The sequence below is a fragment of the Xenopus tropicalis genome, chromosome 3 (genome assembly GCF_000004195.4).
Source record: "Xenopus tropicalis strain Nigerian chromosome 3, UCB_Xtro_10.0, whole genome shotgun sequence".
In the NCBI taxonomy this organism is placed as follows: domain Eukaryota; kingdom Metazoa; phylum Chordata; class Amphibia; order Anura; family Pipidae; genus Xenopus; species Xenopus tropicalis.
Window position 1 is genome coordinate 117,778,181 of NC_030679.2, and position 16,235 is coordinate 117,794,415.

The window sequence follows — 16,235 nt, forward strand, 5'->3', positions numbered from 1 at the left end:
AGTTCCAAAATGGTCAGTAAGTAATGAAAGCTGTTTATACTGGGAAAAAATGCTCATATATTATTTCAGTGCTTTACAATGTTTTTCCATGCAATGTGACAATTATGCACTATACCCAAGTATTTGTACACAGGATTCTGTTATAATGATGCCATATAAAATCTGATTTATGCTGCATTGAGACACAAGAAAACACCCATTAAGCCCATCAGCTATGACAACCTGTTGCTCACACTGTAAGTAGCAGGAATTACAAACTACTACCTGCCACTACTTATAGCCCAGAACAAAGTGCCCCAAGTGTCATAGCCCTAAGAGGATCACCCAGTATGATTCTTAGGTTTTAAAAACTCAGCTGGCTAAAGGGAGGGAACATCTCCCATCTATTGTTGGTGCAGAATAGAACTTTGTGTTAGGTACTCATAGACAAGGTATTAAACTGTGTAAAATATGTGAAAACATGACTTGGGCAGGGCTAAATACCTGCCTTCCTTTTGCCACAAACTACTGGCCTAGAAATAATCACCACTTACAGCTTGTCCTTCGATTGGAAATTATATTGGCCACAGCTTTATTAAATAACATAAGCAATAAAATACATAATCATAAATATAAATAACAAGTAAATAATAACAGTGTTAACAAGTATATTAACAAATATTAAACATTAATACTTCGAGCTCTGAAGTCTCTGGCAATGGACCAAACTAAGTGCATGACAACCGTACCGGCCACCAGCCTCTCGTGCCTTCCAGCATGGTGGGTTCGCAGGATTGCATGCTTCAACCAAGGTATCAATCTATATATATATATATATTATGTTATATATAACGTAACACCTCCCAGAGACCCATCGCTCTTAGAAAGCAAAGATCCAAAACCATGTCCCATTGAACAAGTGGGACTTACTAAACTAAACTAAACTGACTTACTAAACTCAGCACTGCCAACAAAATCTGTCTCTATTGCCAGGGACCCGCCGCCCGGCTTTGACAACGGGCCATCCTCCCTTAACTTCTTGCTTCACCATATCCCCAAAATACTCACCTTCTTGGGTCAACTTAACCTGTATCCCATTACCCAGGCCACATTTGTGACAACTAACACAAAGGGTAACAATGGGAGAGCGGGTGGGACTCAGTTTTCTCTTTCCAAAATGGATGCCCTCCTTAACTGCGCCTGCTTCAAATACCAAATGCTCCACCTCCCAATGCTAAATACTAAGCACCAACTATTAACCCCTGTCTGGCAGTTTGTCCCGCCCAGTCATGAGCCGTTTTTCAGCAATTGCTGTATCGGGCTTCCCTAACTTCTGATAGCAAATATTTTATAATAATAATTCCAACCAACTGACCATATTTCACGATTCGTGTACATAGGGCACTATGGCCGTAATGATGGAAATATATGAGAGTCTTGGTATACATAGAAAGGTCTAGTAATTTGCCTGTGTCACCAAATGATATATGGCTGATCCAAGCATTTAGCCATCTGGATGTTTAGCCACGGACCTTATATACTAGGGACAGTTTTCAACCAATCAGATTTTCTGCCTGGGTATTTGAGCCCCATAAGATACGATAAGATACATACGAAGTGCTGCTAATCATTCTTTTCAATCTCTTCTATTCCTTATAGTGCTAAATTATTTTCAAGCTCGTAGACCTGTAGCACTGAGCCACTAAGTATAATCTTGGCATGAAAAATGTCAGTCATGTTTGATTTGCACCCAGTAGGCTGAGCTCAGGACCATTATTGACAATTGGTGCTGGCAGCAGTTTCATGGCTTTAGAGCTGACTGTGCCCATACTAAAGTCTTATGAGCAAGGAAACAATAGTCATTTTCTTTTTCTCTTTTTTAAGGTATTTCTATAGATAGATAAATAATATGTGGGATAACTTCCAACAAAGAAGTGCCAATTAGGGACAAATTTATCAAAATGTGAGATTAGAGCTCAGCACTGAAAAATCCCCTGCCATAGACAATACAGAGATGCCTCTGCTAAAACACACGTAGACATAGACAGTTATCAATAAATGATCAGAATTGTCTATTTTAGTAGCTGTGACAAGTAGCTGCTACTAGTAGCTCTGTGTGTCTTCCGAACTAAAGTTAGAACTTTTCAACAAATTGTAACCTCGTGGGAGGAGAAGAGCATGTAGAAGCTACCTTGTTGAAAGCAGTGACGGGATGCAAAAGCTAGAATTCCAAGGAAAGTTCCAGCCTTGAGTGTTGGAATGCAGAGTCCACAGCATGATGTAAGCACCACAGGGTGTCTATAGTGACCACCCGGTGTGTTTCCAGCCCACCTAGTGTGGCACCCAACATTGTGCTAAAGACACAGGGGGTACTATTTTCCAGCTGCCTCCAAACTTAATTATAACTTTCTCAGATACACTTTCACAAAGAATGGGGTGGATTGCTTGGAGCAGTGGTGGAAGAAAGGCCTTAGTTAGGGTAAGAGTTGTACAGAATATCCATTTTCTCTCCTAGATACAGTGATATGTTCCCTATCTGTATTAATTTCATAGAGATAGGCTGGACCTTCAATAGGGGGTCCTGGCTAAAGGCTGGACCTTTAAGTTTGGCTTGAACTGAAAAAGTTTGACATCCACTGCTGTATGATATGCATCCTACCTTACAGTGCTGGTTTCTCCTTACTGAGGGCTCCTACCTCAGGCCTTCCAGCATATCCACACTCTGGCTAAAAGTGGAATCCAAAGAGGCTAACTTTGGGAACCCTCCCATTTCATAGACGGAATCTCCACAAATCCTCTAGTTCAGTGGGAATGCATCCAAATCAGAGGAAGTTTAGTTCCTTCACGCCCTCTACATATACATTAATGCTTACTGTTTCACAAAAGATTTGACTAAATGCTGATTAAATCCATTTGAAATGTTAGAACGCCAAAAATAGGTTCATGTCTAAATAAAATGTTGTCAGTAGTGTTTTGGTGCATGTGTCCTGTCATTAAATCCCTAAACTTTAAACAAAGCAGTGACCGCTGAGCTTGAGACAGGGCACAAAAATATCACACAGAGAAACCAGATTAGCGGAACACGAAAAAGACACGGGGCAAAACAAACCGTTGTTGGTACTATTTACAGAGAGATGTTCCTAAGGGTTTTCCATAGGACTGCAATTAAAAGGTTCTCTCCTTCACTGCTGGTTGTAGGGTCTCGATAATGTGTTCCAAAACATTGTGGTTTCGGTGAACCGTCTGTCTGATTCATAAAATAGCCTTGAAAGTGTCCACTAATCCAGTAGAGACCTCTACAGGACAATAGACCCATCTGCACAAATGGGATGTGTTAGATCTAAAGTCTCATTTATCGCCTTTGATTGAATTTTTAGGGAAGGCTAAATGTAAGTGTAGTGGACATTTTTAATTGCCTTATTCAGGGGCATAACTACAGAGGAAGCAGATGCTGTAGTCATGGGGGGGGCCCAGGAGTGTAGGGGGCCCAGTGAAGCCCTAATTAGTGAGCAATTTCAATATATATTAATAAAATATATCAACCAGCATAATATTTAATAAATCTCCTCTGTATCTTCTACAATTAACATTTTACTTTTATACGAGTATATCCAGTCTTTATTAGCTGCCGGTGTTATCTATATGTTACTACTCTCATTTCCCCCCCACAATTCATAAAAGTGGAACCACTGCTTTTATAAAAAAAAATCACTGTACTGTTGTGGATGTTAAATAAATGTTAAAATGTTAAATACATTTGCATCCTAAGTAATTGCAGTGCATTTCAGTGGGTGAAATTTGTCAGTCACATTATGACTTGAAGAGATGTCAACTAACCTCCTGTCAGGTGAGTCTTGGCCATACCCCATTACAAAGCAATTAGGCCAACACTGCCTGTTTTTTGAGGAAATTTTGTTGTTTTGTGAGGAAATTCTGTTGTTCAAAGGTAGAGTTAAACTTGAACTTGGGTGCAAATACCCTGTTTGGGAGACAGGGTTGTTTATGTGGGTGACTGAGTAAGGGGGCAACACAGTTCTGAATCTGTACATTTAAGAAGTGGGAAAATATCTTTATTGTAATTACTGTTATTTCTGGACCAGTTAGGGACCCAGTGGAAGAGGACCTAGGTAAGATGGAGCCTACTAGTTCCTGCAACAAGTACTACAAGTTTCTGCTGTGACTGTGGTGTGTGCTACACAGCCAAGAATCCCGGAGGGCACAGGACACTGCGTAACTTTTGGCGTAATCAGCAGAATCAAATCATTATGGAGCGGGTATATGAGACTGCTCGGAAAGTAAACCAGCATGGGTACATGAGTCGTGACACTGTGGGTGGAAGTCTGAAAACGGTGAAGAAACCCTGAAAGTGTGGTGCAGCGGCACTAGTCTGGGCCCTAGCTTGGAAAAGCACTGGGCACTGTCTCTTCGCACCATAGAACCGCTGGAGAAGAACCAGCCTGGAACGGTGGGGGACGCAGGAACAGGAGCAATGCGACTTAGTAAATGACCATGGGTGTGGCATTGGTTGAGCCACTTACAACCTTTCCCTGTGACCATGGAAGGGCAGTGGGCTCGCCGTTGAGACTATGGTATGGGATCAGAAGGTCACACCCAAGGTAAAGAAGGACTTCTGGCCTGACATCTCTATATGCAATGTCAAAGGTTCAGAAGGTGGTCAATTGTTACGTATACATGAAGTGGGGGTTTTACATGCCCTATATGCCATATATGCCATATCTCCCAGCCTGGGCATATGAAGCAGCTGACCAAAAGTATGAGGACTAGTTGAATACTATTCCAGTGAAGAGAGAGAGGGCTGTACATTGCCCAGTGGAAGAGGGACCAGGTTAAGTAGGGCCTAATGTACGGTGAATGCAAGGCAGACCCCTATGCTGAAAGTCTGTAAAAGGTACAGCGTCCCTGAAAAACAGCAGGGAAGTAGGCATCAGGCTGAGGCCCAGTGGCCTAGAGAACCCTAACTGTCAAGCATTGTAAGAAGTGTCAGTTCAGAACTGTGCTGGTAGTTGTCAGTAAACTGTTCAATGTTGGTATGTGTGAAGCTCCAGATTATCCATATCTAAATTTTATACTGCAAGTCCCCTAAGCTGTGACTATGGTGTGTGCTACTCAGCCACGTATACCACCATATAGGACACCACGTAACATGTGGCCTGAAAGTGGAAGGGGCAGTTTACTAGCCAGTTTGCCTACACACAATGGCAATCTAGGCCTTTTTGTTCAGCAGTCCCCAACAAACAAGCAGAAAAGCTGATTATCCATTTGGCTACAATTTATGCATACAATGATATAATTACTGCACTTACTAGTATGTTTAGTAGCAATCAGCATGATTTCGAGCAGATTTCTCTCCGAAGGCTGTTTGGATGTGAGCACACACACTCAGATGTCAGCCAAAATTGGCCTTCTTTATCTGCTGGTGTCCTCAGCTTGAAAAGAAAGATAACAAAGATCTGTATACTGCTGTATTGTTACAGTTGTTTATCAGACAGAACAAACTCATTCTAAATTATAAAAAGTGATGGTTATAAATAGTGATGAGCGAATCTGTTCCGTTTCGCTTCGCCGAAAAATTCGCGAATCTTTGAAAAGATCCGCGAAACGGCGAAAAATTCGCGAAACGGCGAAAATGTCGTGCGACAAAAAAAATTGTCGCCCGCGGCTATTATTTCGTGTCGCGCGGCTATTGTTTCGTCTCCCACGGCTATTGTTTTGTCGCCCGCGGCTCTTGTTTCGTCGCGCGGCTCTTGTTTCGTCGCCCGCAGCTCTTGTTTCGTCGCCCGCGGCTCTTGTTTCGTCGCCCGCGGCTCTTGTTTCGCCGCCCGCGGCTATTGTTTTGTCGCGCGTGGCTCTTGTTTCGTCGCCCGTGGCTCTTGTTTCGTCGCACAGCTCTTATTTTGTCGCCCGCGGCTATTGTTTTGTCGCGCGGCTATTATTTCGTCGCCCGCAGCTATTATTTTGTCGCACGGCTATTGTTTCGTCGCGCGCGGCTCTTGTTTCGTCGCCCGCGGCTCTTGTTTCGTCGCACGCCTCTTGTTTCGTCGCGCGGCTTTTGTTTCGTCGCCCGCGGCTATTATTTTGTCGCGCGCTATTGTTTCGTCGCCCGCGACTATTCTTTTTTGACGCCGGCGACAATTTTTGGACGTGCGGCGAATTTTTCCGCTGCGAAATTTTTCATCCGTTTCGCGAAACAATCCGCCAATGGCGAAACACGGAAATTCGCCGCGAATCCATGCCTGGCGAAACTTTTAGCCCATCACTAGTGATGAGCGAATCTGTTCCGTTTCGCTTCGCCGAAAAATTAGTGAATCTTTAAAAAGATCCGCGAAACGGCGAAAAATTTGCGAAACGGCTATTATTTTGTCGCGCGGCTATTGTTTCGTCGCCCGCAGCTATTATTTTGTTGCGCGGCTATTGTTTCGTCGCACGCGGCTATTATTTCGTTGCGCGGCTATTGTTTCGGCGCCCGCGGCTACTACTTTGTTGGCTGCGGCTATTATTTCGTCGCGCGGCTATTATTTCGTCGCGCGGCTATTCTTTTGACGCCCGCGACAATTCTTTCTTGACGCCGGAGACAATTTTTGGACGTGCGGCGAATTTTTCCGCGGCGAATTTTTTCATCCGTTTCGCGAAACAATCCGCCAATGGCGAAATGCGGAAATTCGCCGCGAATCCATGCCTGGCGAAACATTTCGCTCATCACTAGTTATAAACATCATCATTATGTGAATTTGCTCTGAAGTTGAAAAAATATACGTATATGTAAAACTGGAGGATGAGCCTTTGGCTTTCAGTTTCCAATGAATCAGTTTTAGGCAGAGAAGGGAGAAAGGAATAGTTCTATAAAGTGCACAGGTGTTTCACTACATTCCTGCATTATGCATTTACCATGTGTTGCTTCTGATAAGCGCTCGTAAGTTAACCCTTTTGTGACAGAATAGGCAAACCTATTGTTAGGGATTAATGTTCTTTATAGACCCTAAGGGGCTGTTTTTCTTATGGTTTTTTTTCTGTTATGTGGCTGTGTGTGATGCTTTTGTTTAATCCCTTGATTAGAGTTAACACTTTTCAAATGTTGTTGCCTCATTTGTTTGGAACTTAAGGAAGAAAGCCTTCAGTAAAAGGGTTAACTGCTTTAATCACTCTTCTTGACTGGGGCACAGTTTTGCTGTGAGCGCTCAGGAAGCACATTGAGGAAAGTGGCTTACAGTAGCTTCAGCTGGTTGGCAGCTGTACCTTGTGGTTCTGCTGCCAGTGCATCTCGCACTAGACATTACTCAGCTGTTCCACATGGCCAATATGGAGAGCCTTCCAAGACAGCAAGCATTAGGATTTAATAGATTCTGCGGCTGTCCATAGTCTGGCTCAGGGGAGGGATAGCTGTGCACTGGCCTGACTCCTCCACTGGAGGGGGATTTCATTCATGAACAAAGCTCTATGTTACTGTGACTGTCTACGTCTGCCCCAAATTTTATAGGGTATCTGTATTAAGAAGGAATGAATTGTGGTGTATGCACATATACAGGTATGGGATCTGTTATCTGGAAACCTGTTATTCAGGTAGTTCCACACTACAGGAAGGCAGTATCTGATAAACTTCAGTCACACTTTACTGCTGCGCTGCGAGTTGGAGTGATATCACCCCTTCTTAGCAGCCAAAACTATAGGTTACCTGAAAGCAGTTCTAATGTGTAGCGCTGGCTCCTTATGGAAGCTCAGACTCAGGCACAATGCACTGAGATGGCGCCTACACACCAATATTACAGCTACAAAATATACATTTGTTGGTTCAAGAAGAAAATTTTAAATGAGTGAATACTTTGCTATGTAAACAGTGTAATTTAGAAAAAAAAGTACCCCATAAAAATCATGACAGTATCCCATTTATGTTTAGTAGACTTGGAGATTTAAATTATAAAAAGACCCCTTGTCTGGAAAAGCCAAGGTCCTGAGCATTCTGGATAATGGGTACTATACCTGTACCACATGATAAAGCCAATTTTAAGCACCAATGGGTACAAAGTGGGCACTCAGATTAGAAATATCAACTCTGCCTGTGTGCCATATGCTGACTCGATTGCCCTATGCCTGTGTGTGCCACACTCTGCCTGCCCTATGCTGCCTGTGTGTGCCATACTCTGCCTGCCCTATGCTGCCTGTGTATGCCATACTCTGCCTGCCCTATGCTGCCTGTGTGTGCCATACTCTGCCTGCCCTATGCTGCCTGTGTGTGCCATAGTCTGGCTACCCTGTGCTGCCTGTGTGTGCCATACTCTGCCTGCCCTATGCTGCCTGTATGTGCCATAATGTGCCTGCCCTATGCTGCCTGTGTGTGCCATAGACTTGCTGCCCTGTGCTGCCTGTGTGTGCCATACTCTGCCTGTCCTATGCTGCCTGTGTGTGACATACTCTGCCTGCCCTATGCTGCCTGTGTGTGCCATACTCTGCCTGCCCTATGCTGCCTGTGTGTGCCATACTCTGCCTGCCCTATGCTGCCTGTGTGTGCCATACTCTGCCTGCCCTATGCTGCCTGTGTGTGCCATACTCTGCCTGCCCTACCCTGCCTGTGTGTGCCATACTCTACCTGCCCTATGCTGCCTGTGTGTGCCATACTCTGCCTGCCCTATGCTGCCTGTGTGTGCCATACTCTGCCTGCCCTATGCTGCCTGTGTGTGCCATACTCTGCCTGCCCTATGCTGCCTGTGTGTGCCATACTCTTCCTGCCCTATGCTGCCTGTGTGTGCCATACTCTGCCTGTTGGACAGGAGTCTGGTAGGGGTTTGTTTGCTTAAATATAGTTATTATATGGTCCCTAAGGTGTGTAATTATGTTACTGTGCTATCCACGGGGGAGGAGGAGGCATATGGATTTACAGGTGTGTCTAAATATGACTTCAAGGTTATTTTTCACATATGAGTGATGGGTGATATCTCTGCAGTGAGCACCAACCATTTTTTTTTGCTGATATTGATATGGTCTTAAAAGTTATTGTGATAACATGGGTGTGGTTAAAAAAAGGGGAGTGGTCAAAACTGACTTCCATTATCGGCCCTCCACCATATAGGTCAGAAAAATTCCGGCCCTGAGTACCACAGAAGTTAGACAGCACTGATCTAAGGATGCAACATAACTAGAGATTTAAGCATGTAAAGGCTTTGTTTACCTTTAAGGGGGTATAAATTGCTTGTTCCATTTTAAATGAACAATAATTTAGTAATACAGAGCATTTCTTGAATTATCTAATGTATCTGCCAGAACTACTGTTTCAGGGAGAGAATTCCACAACTTCACAGCTCTCGCTGTAAAATTCTAGGCTGTAGTTCTGGCATTCACTTGGCACATCCAGGTTCTGGTGCTGTACTGTCTGACCACTGGAAACATAGCAAATTTCCCACTGAGCCCCATTCAAGTCTTTCGTATGATGGATTTTCCCAAGTTTGTACCAGCACAGTACAAACCTTACTGCTTCCTTGCATAATAGGTTTGCCATATTAGCAGCCCATTCAGAGAGCTCAGTTCATGTTTATATCCATCAGTGGCACAGGGTCAGAGCAGCAAGAAACGAAGACGAAGTCTGTGCAGACATTTGTGCAGAAAACCAAGGATTAGTTGGCAGCTCTAAGATCATCAGGATTATGGGAAGAGTTTAATGCAATCATCCTGCATTACCAGGACACTGTAATGAATTATGCTCCCTCTCCGTGGTGGGATAAAATGGTAGCCTTATCGCTTCTACGACCTGTTCCCCCAGCCCATTGTAGGGAGCTTGGTGGTCTTCTAACTGGTAGTGGGGGGAACTCTCAAGAATCTTACATTTTCACCTTTAATTCCATAGACACTGCTAATTCTTACTAGGAGTAATATTAGGCGCAACCATGCTTTATAGTTATTCCCTTGGATGGTACAGAATGCCATGCACCTAAGTAATGAAAGTATAGCAGCTCAAGTTAAATACTTTGTACCAAAGCACATTGCAAGTTTCTAATGATCATTATAATAAAAAAGGTACACTCATGTGCAGTAAGTATAAAAGAGTATTCAGGCATATGTTACAGTTTGTTACAGTTTTCTCACTTTACGAAACAAAATTTAATTCAATGCATCTTTCTAATGGAATTTTTTTTTAAACATTTTCAATGTCTGTTTGTAAATGTAATTGCTACTGTATACTACAGTACAAAGATCCGGCATGCCTCACAGTATACTCCTCTACACCTGTATGGATTGTGTGTGCCTGTTATCCATATACTGTACCTTGTATGAAATAACCAGATACAAATCTACTTTCTAAACATGTTCCATAAATCAACTTGAATCTTATGTGAGGTAAACTTTATTGGCCAGTAGAGGGCGCTAAGCCCTCTGCTAATAAACTGCCTAAGTGGATGGATAACACTGTGCCAGCTGACAGGGCTCTCATATTAACTACTTCTAAGCTTCTCTCATTCCATTCATGAACCACAGAGCTAGAATACCTAATCATTTAAGGCCAGTGAACATATAGGTAAGTGCAGAAACAGGCAGAACATACCAGTGTAAGGCAAGGCTTTTCAAATAGAGGTACAATCCAATCCAGGGACATGAAAATATGCAATTTAAGACAGTGTTTGCTCAGGTGAAAGGTATATATTGAAACAATTGTTTCTGTTGAATGTCAGGCCTACAAAAAAGTTCCCAGCCAGGGCTGTTTTAATAAATTGTCAAACGGGGATTTGCCCAGGGGCCTCCAGGACATGGGGCCCACCACCAGACTGTTCATCTGCTATAACATTTGACTGAAGCATCCCCCTGAAATAGCAGGCACATCATTAATTCACTGGAAGAGCATTACAAAACAGAATGTAAATGAAATTCTGACTTTTTACTTTTTATTGTGTTTTCCCATTTTGTTATTATGGGTCATCAGCTACCATGGCTGCCAAGGACATACATACTTCAGCTTGGGTAAATACAAACCATTGCTTTATTGCTTACTTTATTATATTCAAGTTTATTTTCCAGAGGGTAGTCTTATTACAAATTTATTGGGGCGGTGACAGGGGGCCTACAAATTAGATCTTTGCCCTGGGCCCACTGGCTCCTTAAATCAGCCCTGTTCCCAGCTCAGGACATTTTAGGTAGCGATATCCCACAGGTCCATTACATGCTGCTAGTTAAACTATGCATGAAGATCACATTATGTGCAACGAGCTGTGACACCTGCAAGTTGGTTATTCACCGGCACTGGACCCAGCAGTCAACATCAAGGTCAGACAGAGACAGGAATGTCAAGCTTGCTCCATTGGCAACTGTGTAGTACTATATTGCGTGATAAACCTTACACCTTTAATACATACCTGTACACAATCAGTGTCAGACTAGGGCACCAAGGACCCACTATCAAGAGCCTACTGACTACTAGAAAGCCCTAAAAGAATTTGTTCTTGTTAAGAAAAATACTGGTATCCTCATGTTAGAGAGATGTATTGTTCAAACCAAGGAGGAACCCATTTTTTTTTAAAACATTGCCTGAGAATCACACAGTTTTGAGTGAGTTTTGACCCGACACCCTGAAGCATTTGATTGTAGAAGTTATTTAACAAGATATAAAGCTCCCAGCTCTGCTCCACATGGCTGAATTAAAACCATAGTGACTGTGACACTATCAGACTTGCTATAGAGGGAGTCCCGTAATGTCAGCAGTGCTGCATAGCAATAAACATAAACAAAACATTTCCTAAGAGGAATGCTGTTAAACACTACAATATGGAATATTTCTGGGTAATTCAAATACAAGGAGAACCTGAAAAAATGTATTAAAAAGTTAATGCTCTGCAAAGGGGGAAGACCCAAAAAGCCCTATTGGTCCAGGGCCCACCGCGGATTTTGTCCACATCCCAACCACTCTCACCCACAAATTAGTTCTATAGCAGTCTGGTTACCTGCATATATGTGGGTAGGCTTCTCTGCCACACTTGCCATACTCCCCTGCCCTCAGATGGCACCACTTCAGGGATATGATGATTTCACTTTTGGTCTTGATGATATTACTTCCAGTTTTATGGTGGCCAACGGGTAGAGGGTAGAGTTGCAGATAAATGTGCAAAAAAGATCCAGTAATAAATTCCTTGCTTATCCCATGGTGTTAGTGCGTTGCTTCCGGAGATGCTTGGCATTAGCATCAAAACTTCCACTAGTAGTAAAAATGAAGAGCTTTATATGCCTTTTGTGTGATGTGCCTCATTTCACTACCATTGGATTACGGATAAAGCAGTTACAGGATTAATTGGCCAGCAGAACACTCTCTGTAGACAGTACACAAATTACAATGGCAACAACAAACAAACAATCTTGTTACAGCACCAATGGATGATCAAGGAGGTCCCTGATAAAAAAAAACCTTATAGGAAAATGGCAGATGACCCAATAAACAGCAATGGGCTATAGTGGAGGGAGTTCAAGTTACTGAACAGATACACTTGCAATTAGACAATAACAATATTGTCTAATATTGTTTATTATAACAACATAATTTCCTTGTAGTTACCATTTTCTTCCTACCTGAACCCTGATCCATGATTACCTTTAACATTATAATAAAACTATATGCTGTTATTTAAGATTAACAGTATAAATAATTGAAATAAGTAGAAATTCAGATTCTGAATAAAAGTTCTTGAAAGCTTTTACATATTCTATCAAACCAAAATTGCTACAAGTGATAAGAATCCCTGTAACACGGCACAGACTATCTCACTGCTGAAGCAAGACAAAATATAGATACGCTTAATAAAATCTGCCAGCCGTGGGTTGAGATAGCCCTTGAAAAAGAATGTATTTACACCCATAATGACAAAGGAGCATATGATTGATTTTTCCTATTCAGTCCGGATGGGCAGTTTTCCTTACCTTGGGATATTTTCTCTTCTATTGCTGATGTTTTTATAACCTGAATCTAGTAGCAGCAGGTCAAGTGATCTAAATTATTCTTGATGCATTGTCAGGCTGGTTCTCCTGTAAAAATGTAATTGGAAGCAATTGTATAGAATGTGCCAAATACAAACTCTCTGAAAGACGTGCATAGAGGGCTATCATGCTCATGTCTGTAAATGCACAACACTGAATTATGATGTTCTTGCAAAGACAGAATGCGTAGATTAAGAAAAGTTTTGAAGGAGACCTAAAATAATTTTCAGGAAGAATTATACTATATATATATATACAGTATATATATGAACCCTTTTAATTTACAGCAATGAATCAATAGTGACCTCCTCTCTTGAGAGGGAATTTTACAGCCTTCTTGACAGCAGCCTGAACCCCTTATTATGAAGTGATGGTGAAACCTCATTTATTCCAATCTAAATGGATTCCCTATTGTCATTTCTAATATCCTTACAAATACTTATGTTACATACATTTATACACACTGATCGTAACTAGTTTGGTTGATTTGTGTCTTTTTGTAAATTGGCTTCTCTTTCTGAATTATTTCCTGAATCAATAAAATAATATTATGCTATCACTCCACTTGACTACAGGATGAGATAATGGGTCTTTGATGGACCAAGCAACTGCCCAGAGACCCCCACCATACAGCGTATCCCTCCATGAAATATTAGAATACCCACCAGCTATTTATATTACCAATACAGAAAGCAGAGTTCCTTGAAGAGGTATGGAATACTAACTGAAAGGGGAAGGGCTTCCAGGAATTCCCACTGTTCTTTCTAAAGAAAAATAACAATCCCTGTGGTAGCCACGTTGGTCTGAATATTGTTTCAATCTGTTTCATTTTATACTCCTCTCCATCCACTTGGGATAAAGATTTCTTTTAAAAATATTATGATTGATAGAAGAGTTGGGTGGCCAAGAATATCACATTAGGGAGGGATGGGGAACAGAGGAGGTGAAGTGAATAGGCTCAACATTTGTAAATTTCTGTAAATGTGCCAGAAAATAAAATTCATTCTTTCTAGAGTATTAAATGATGGGGATGCTGTCTGTATGTACAAAATCTGTGTTTTTGTATTTTTTCATTTAGACCGCATAATGAATATATTCGAACACAAACAACTATAATCAGTATAACCACAGCTGGGCCTTCGGTATATGGCACCCAAGGCAAGAGTCCCTTCCACCATGCGCTGCAATATGCCGGAGCTAAAGGAAACCAGGAAAAAAAGGTATGTACCCTGTTATACATCACAACATACATCTTCTGCCTACCCCTAGTTCCAGTCAGTGACCTCTTTTGTTACCCTTGTATACAATTTTTTGTACTTGCTAATTATGTTGACGAAAAAGCTATCCAAGTGAACATATTGCTCTGAAATTCCCTTCAGGTGAATTTGTGCCAATCTCTGTTTCACCCAGTGATTTCTCTAGGTTATGTAGGTAAATGCTTTGCTGGGCTGTCTCTCAGCCTTTATATAAATGCAGGCCGAGAAACAGCTCTTCCACTCATATTTTCAGTCTCCTGTGTATTTTAATGCCGACATACTCTCAGTGTGTCTGCACCCATATGCAGACTGCAAATACGAGTGGAGGGGCTGTTTCAAGACTGTGAAAATAGTAAGTAGTATCTGTGCCTCTTTCCCCCAAGCATTGACAGCTCTTATAAAAAGTGTTTGGTCTGCAGGTTTAGCTAATGCATTATTATCTATTGTTGTGTTTTATCCTAATGTGTTTTTCTTTTCTATTTTGAAACAAACTCTATTTTCAAATTGCACACTTCTTCCTTTGAAAAAGTGATATTAAATCCATGTTATCATGCATGGCTAAAACTGGGTTTGCTGCACTGACCTCTTGCAGGTTGGGGTTCATATATTATTGAGATAGTTCTCCACCCTAAGCCATTAGCTCTCACCAGCTGCCTGAACTGAGTCTCTTGACAATTTCCGGGATCCTCCCCTTCCATTTCTGTAGAACAGTGAATTTTTGACAGCTCATAAGGCTTGAGATTGGGCAGAGAGTGATTGGAATGACAAACTGGAAGATGAATAAGAGAGGGCTGCAGCAGAAAGAGAACTAATAAATAATATAATTACTATACATAATAACTGACATGTCTTAAGTAAGGGCACATACCCAAAACATTCAAAAACCCAAAAGACAATCTACAGAGATACTTATATTTTCTTTTTACAAGATATGGACAGCTATGGGAAGGAAACATTGTTAGTTATTCTGCTTTAAGAAAGTGAATTAGCAAAACCTTTACAGCCAAATGATTGAATAGCATGGCATTACTTGGAGTGGTCTAGCCCTGTTGGCCACTGACCTACCACATCCATTGAAATGTCTGGAAGTGGAAACAAGTGAGTAGCACAATGTTTGTTTAAAAAAATGGTCACTCAGTGGATGCCACACACTGAATTGGAAGATTTTACAACCTTAAGGCAATACTGGTTGCTTTATTTGACCCTCTGCATCATTTAAACCGATCCTGGGCTTAATACAAATGCACTGAATTGGGGGTACACTATAGGATTTAGCCAAATAGGAATAAATATATTAGAGAGTAAAATCAAAAGGGCCACTTCTACCATGAAGCAAGTTGAGAAACCATCCCTACTAACGTTAAGAGCTAAAATACCCAGCAGCACCAGTCACACAGTTACCCAAAATCAAAGTAAATTCTATTTTAATACATATCATTGGTTTTCACCTATTTATTTCCAAATTTATAATTAATGAATTAACTTCAGCAGTATGTAACACAAAGTACTGCTGGGGTAATTGTATTCAGTTACTGAGCTGCAATTTAGGAGTGTCCTTTAGAACATTATTAGAAGCAAGTGTGATCTGACTCAAATTGTTTAAACTTATCCATTCATATTAATATGAGAAACTACTAGTAGGGGGGTATGAGTAACATACACGTACTCATTTACCAGGTACTTAGTGGCAAAACTGTCATTACCCATAGAAACCAATCAGCAATTAGATTTGATCAGCCTCCTACAAGTTAGAAAATGAAAGCAGAGATCCAATTGGTTGTTATAGGCAACTACACTGGCACAGCTTTATTAGATTTTCATGCACATAACAATGAACCCAATCATTGTGCTGCAAATATACAAATGGATTTATACCTTTTGCAAAAAAATAACCGATTTGTGCAAAGTGAGAGTTACTCTGTGTGACACAGGCCAGCAATGCAGTCTTCCATCTTCCCACTAGCATAAATGGATTCCAAGATTTGTATATTTTTTCACAAACACACTGGATTACAAAAGGTGGGCTGGGCACAGGAT

The 16,235-nt window shown here is 41.5% G+C and overlaps 1 protein-coding gene across 1 annotated transcript in view; it reads left to right on the plus strand.

Annotated features, from left to right (window-relative positions):
• Positions 1-16,117: 16,117 nt before the first annotated feature.
• coro2b (coronin, actin binding protein, 2B) overlaps positions 16,118-16,235 on the plus strand; it is a 42,743-nt gene continuing 42,625 nt past the window's right edge. The window contains exon 1 of the mRNA XM_012959071.3: positions 16,118-16,217. The gene's annotated coding sequence lies outside the window, so the exon portion shown is untranslated. The remainder of the gene's footprint in view (positions 16,218-16,235) is intronic.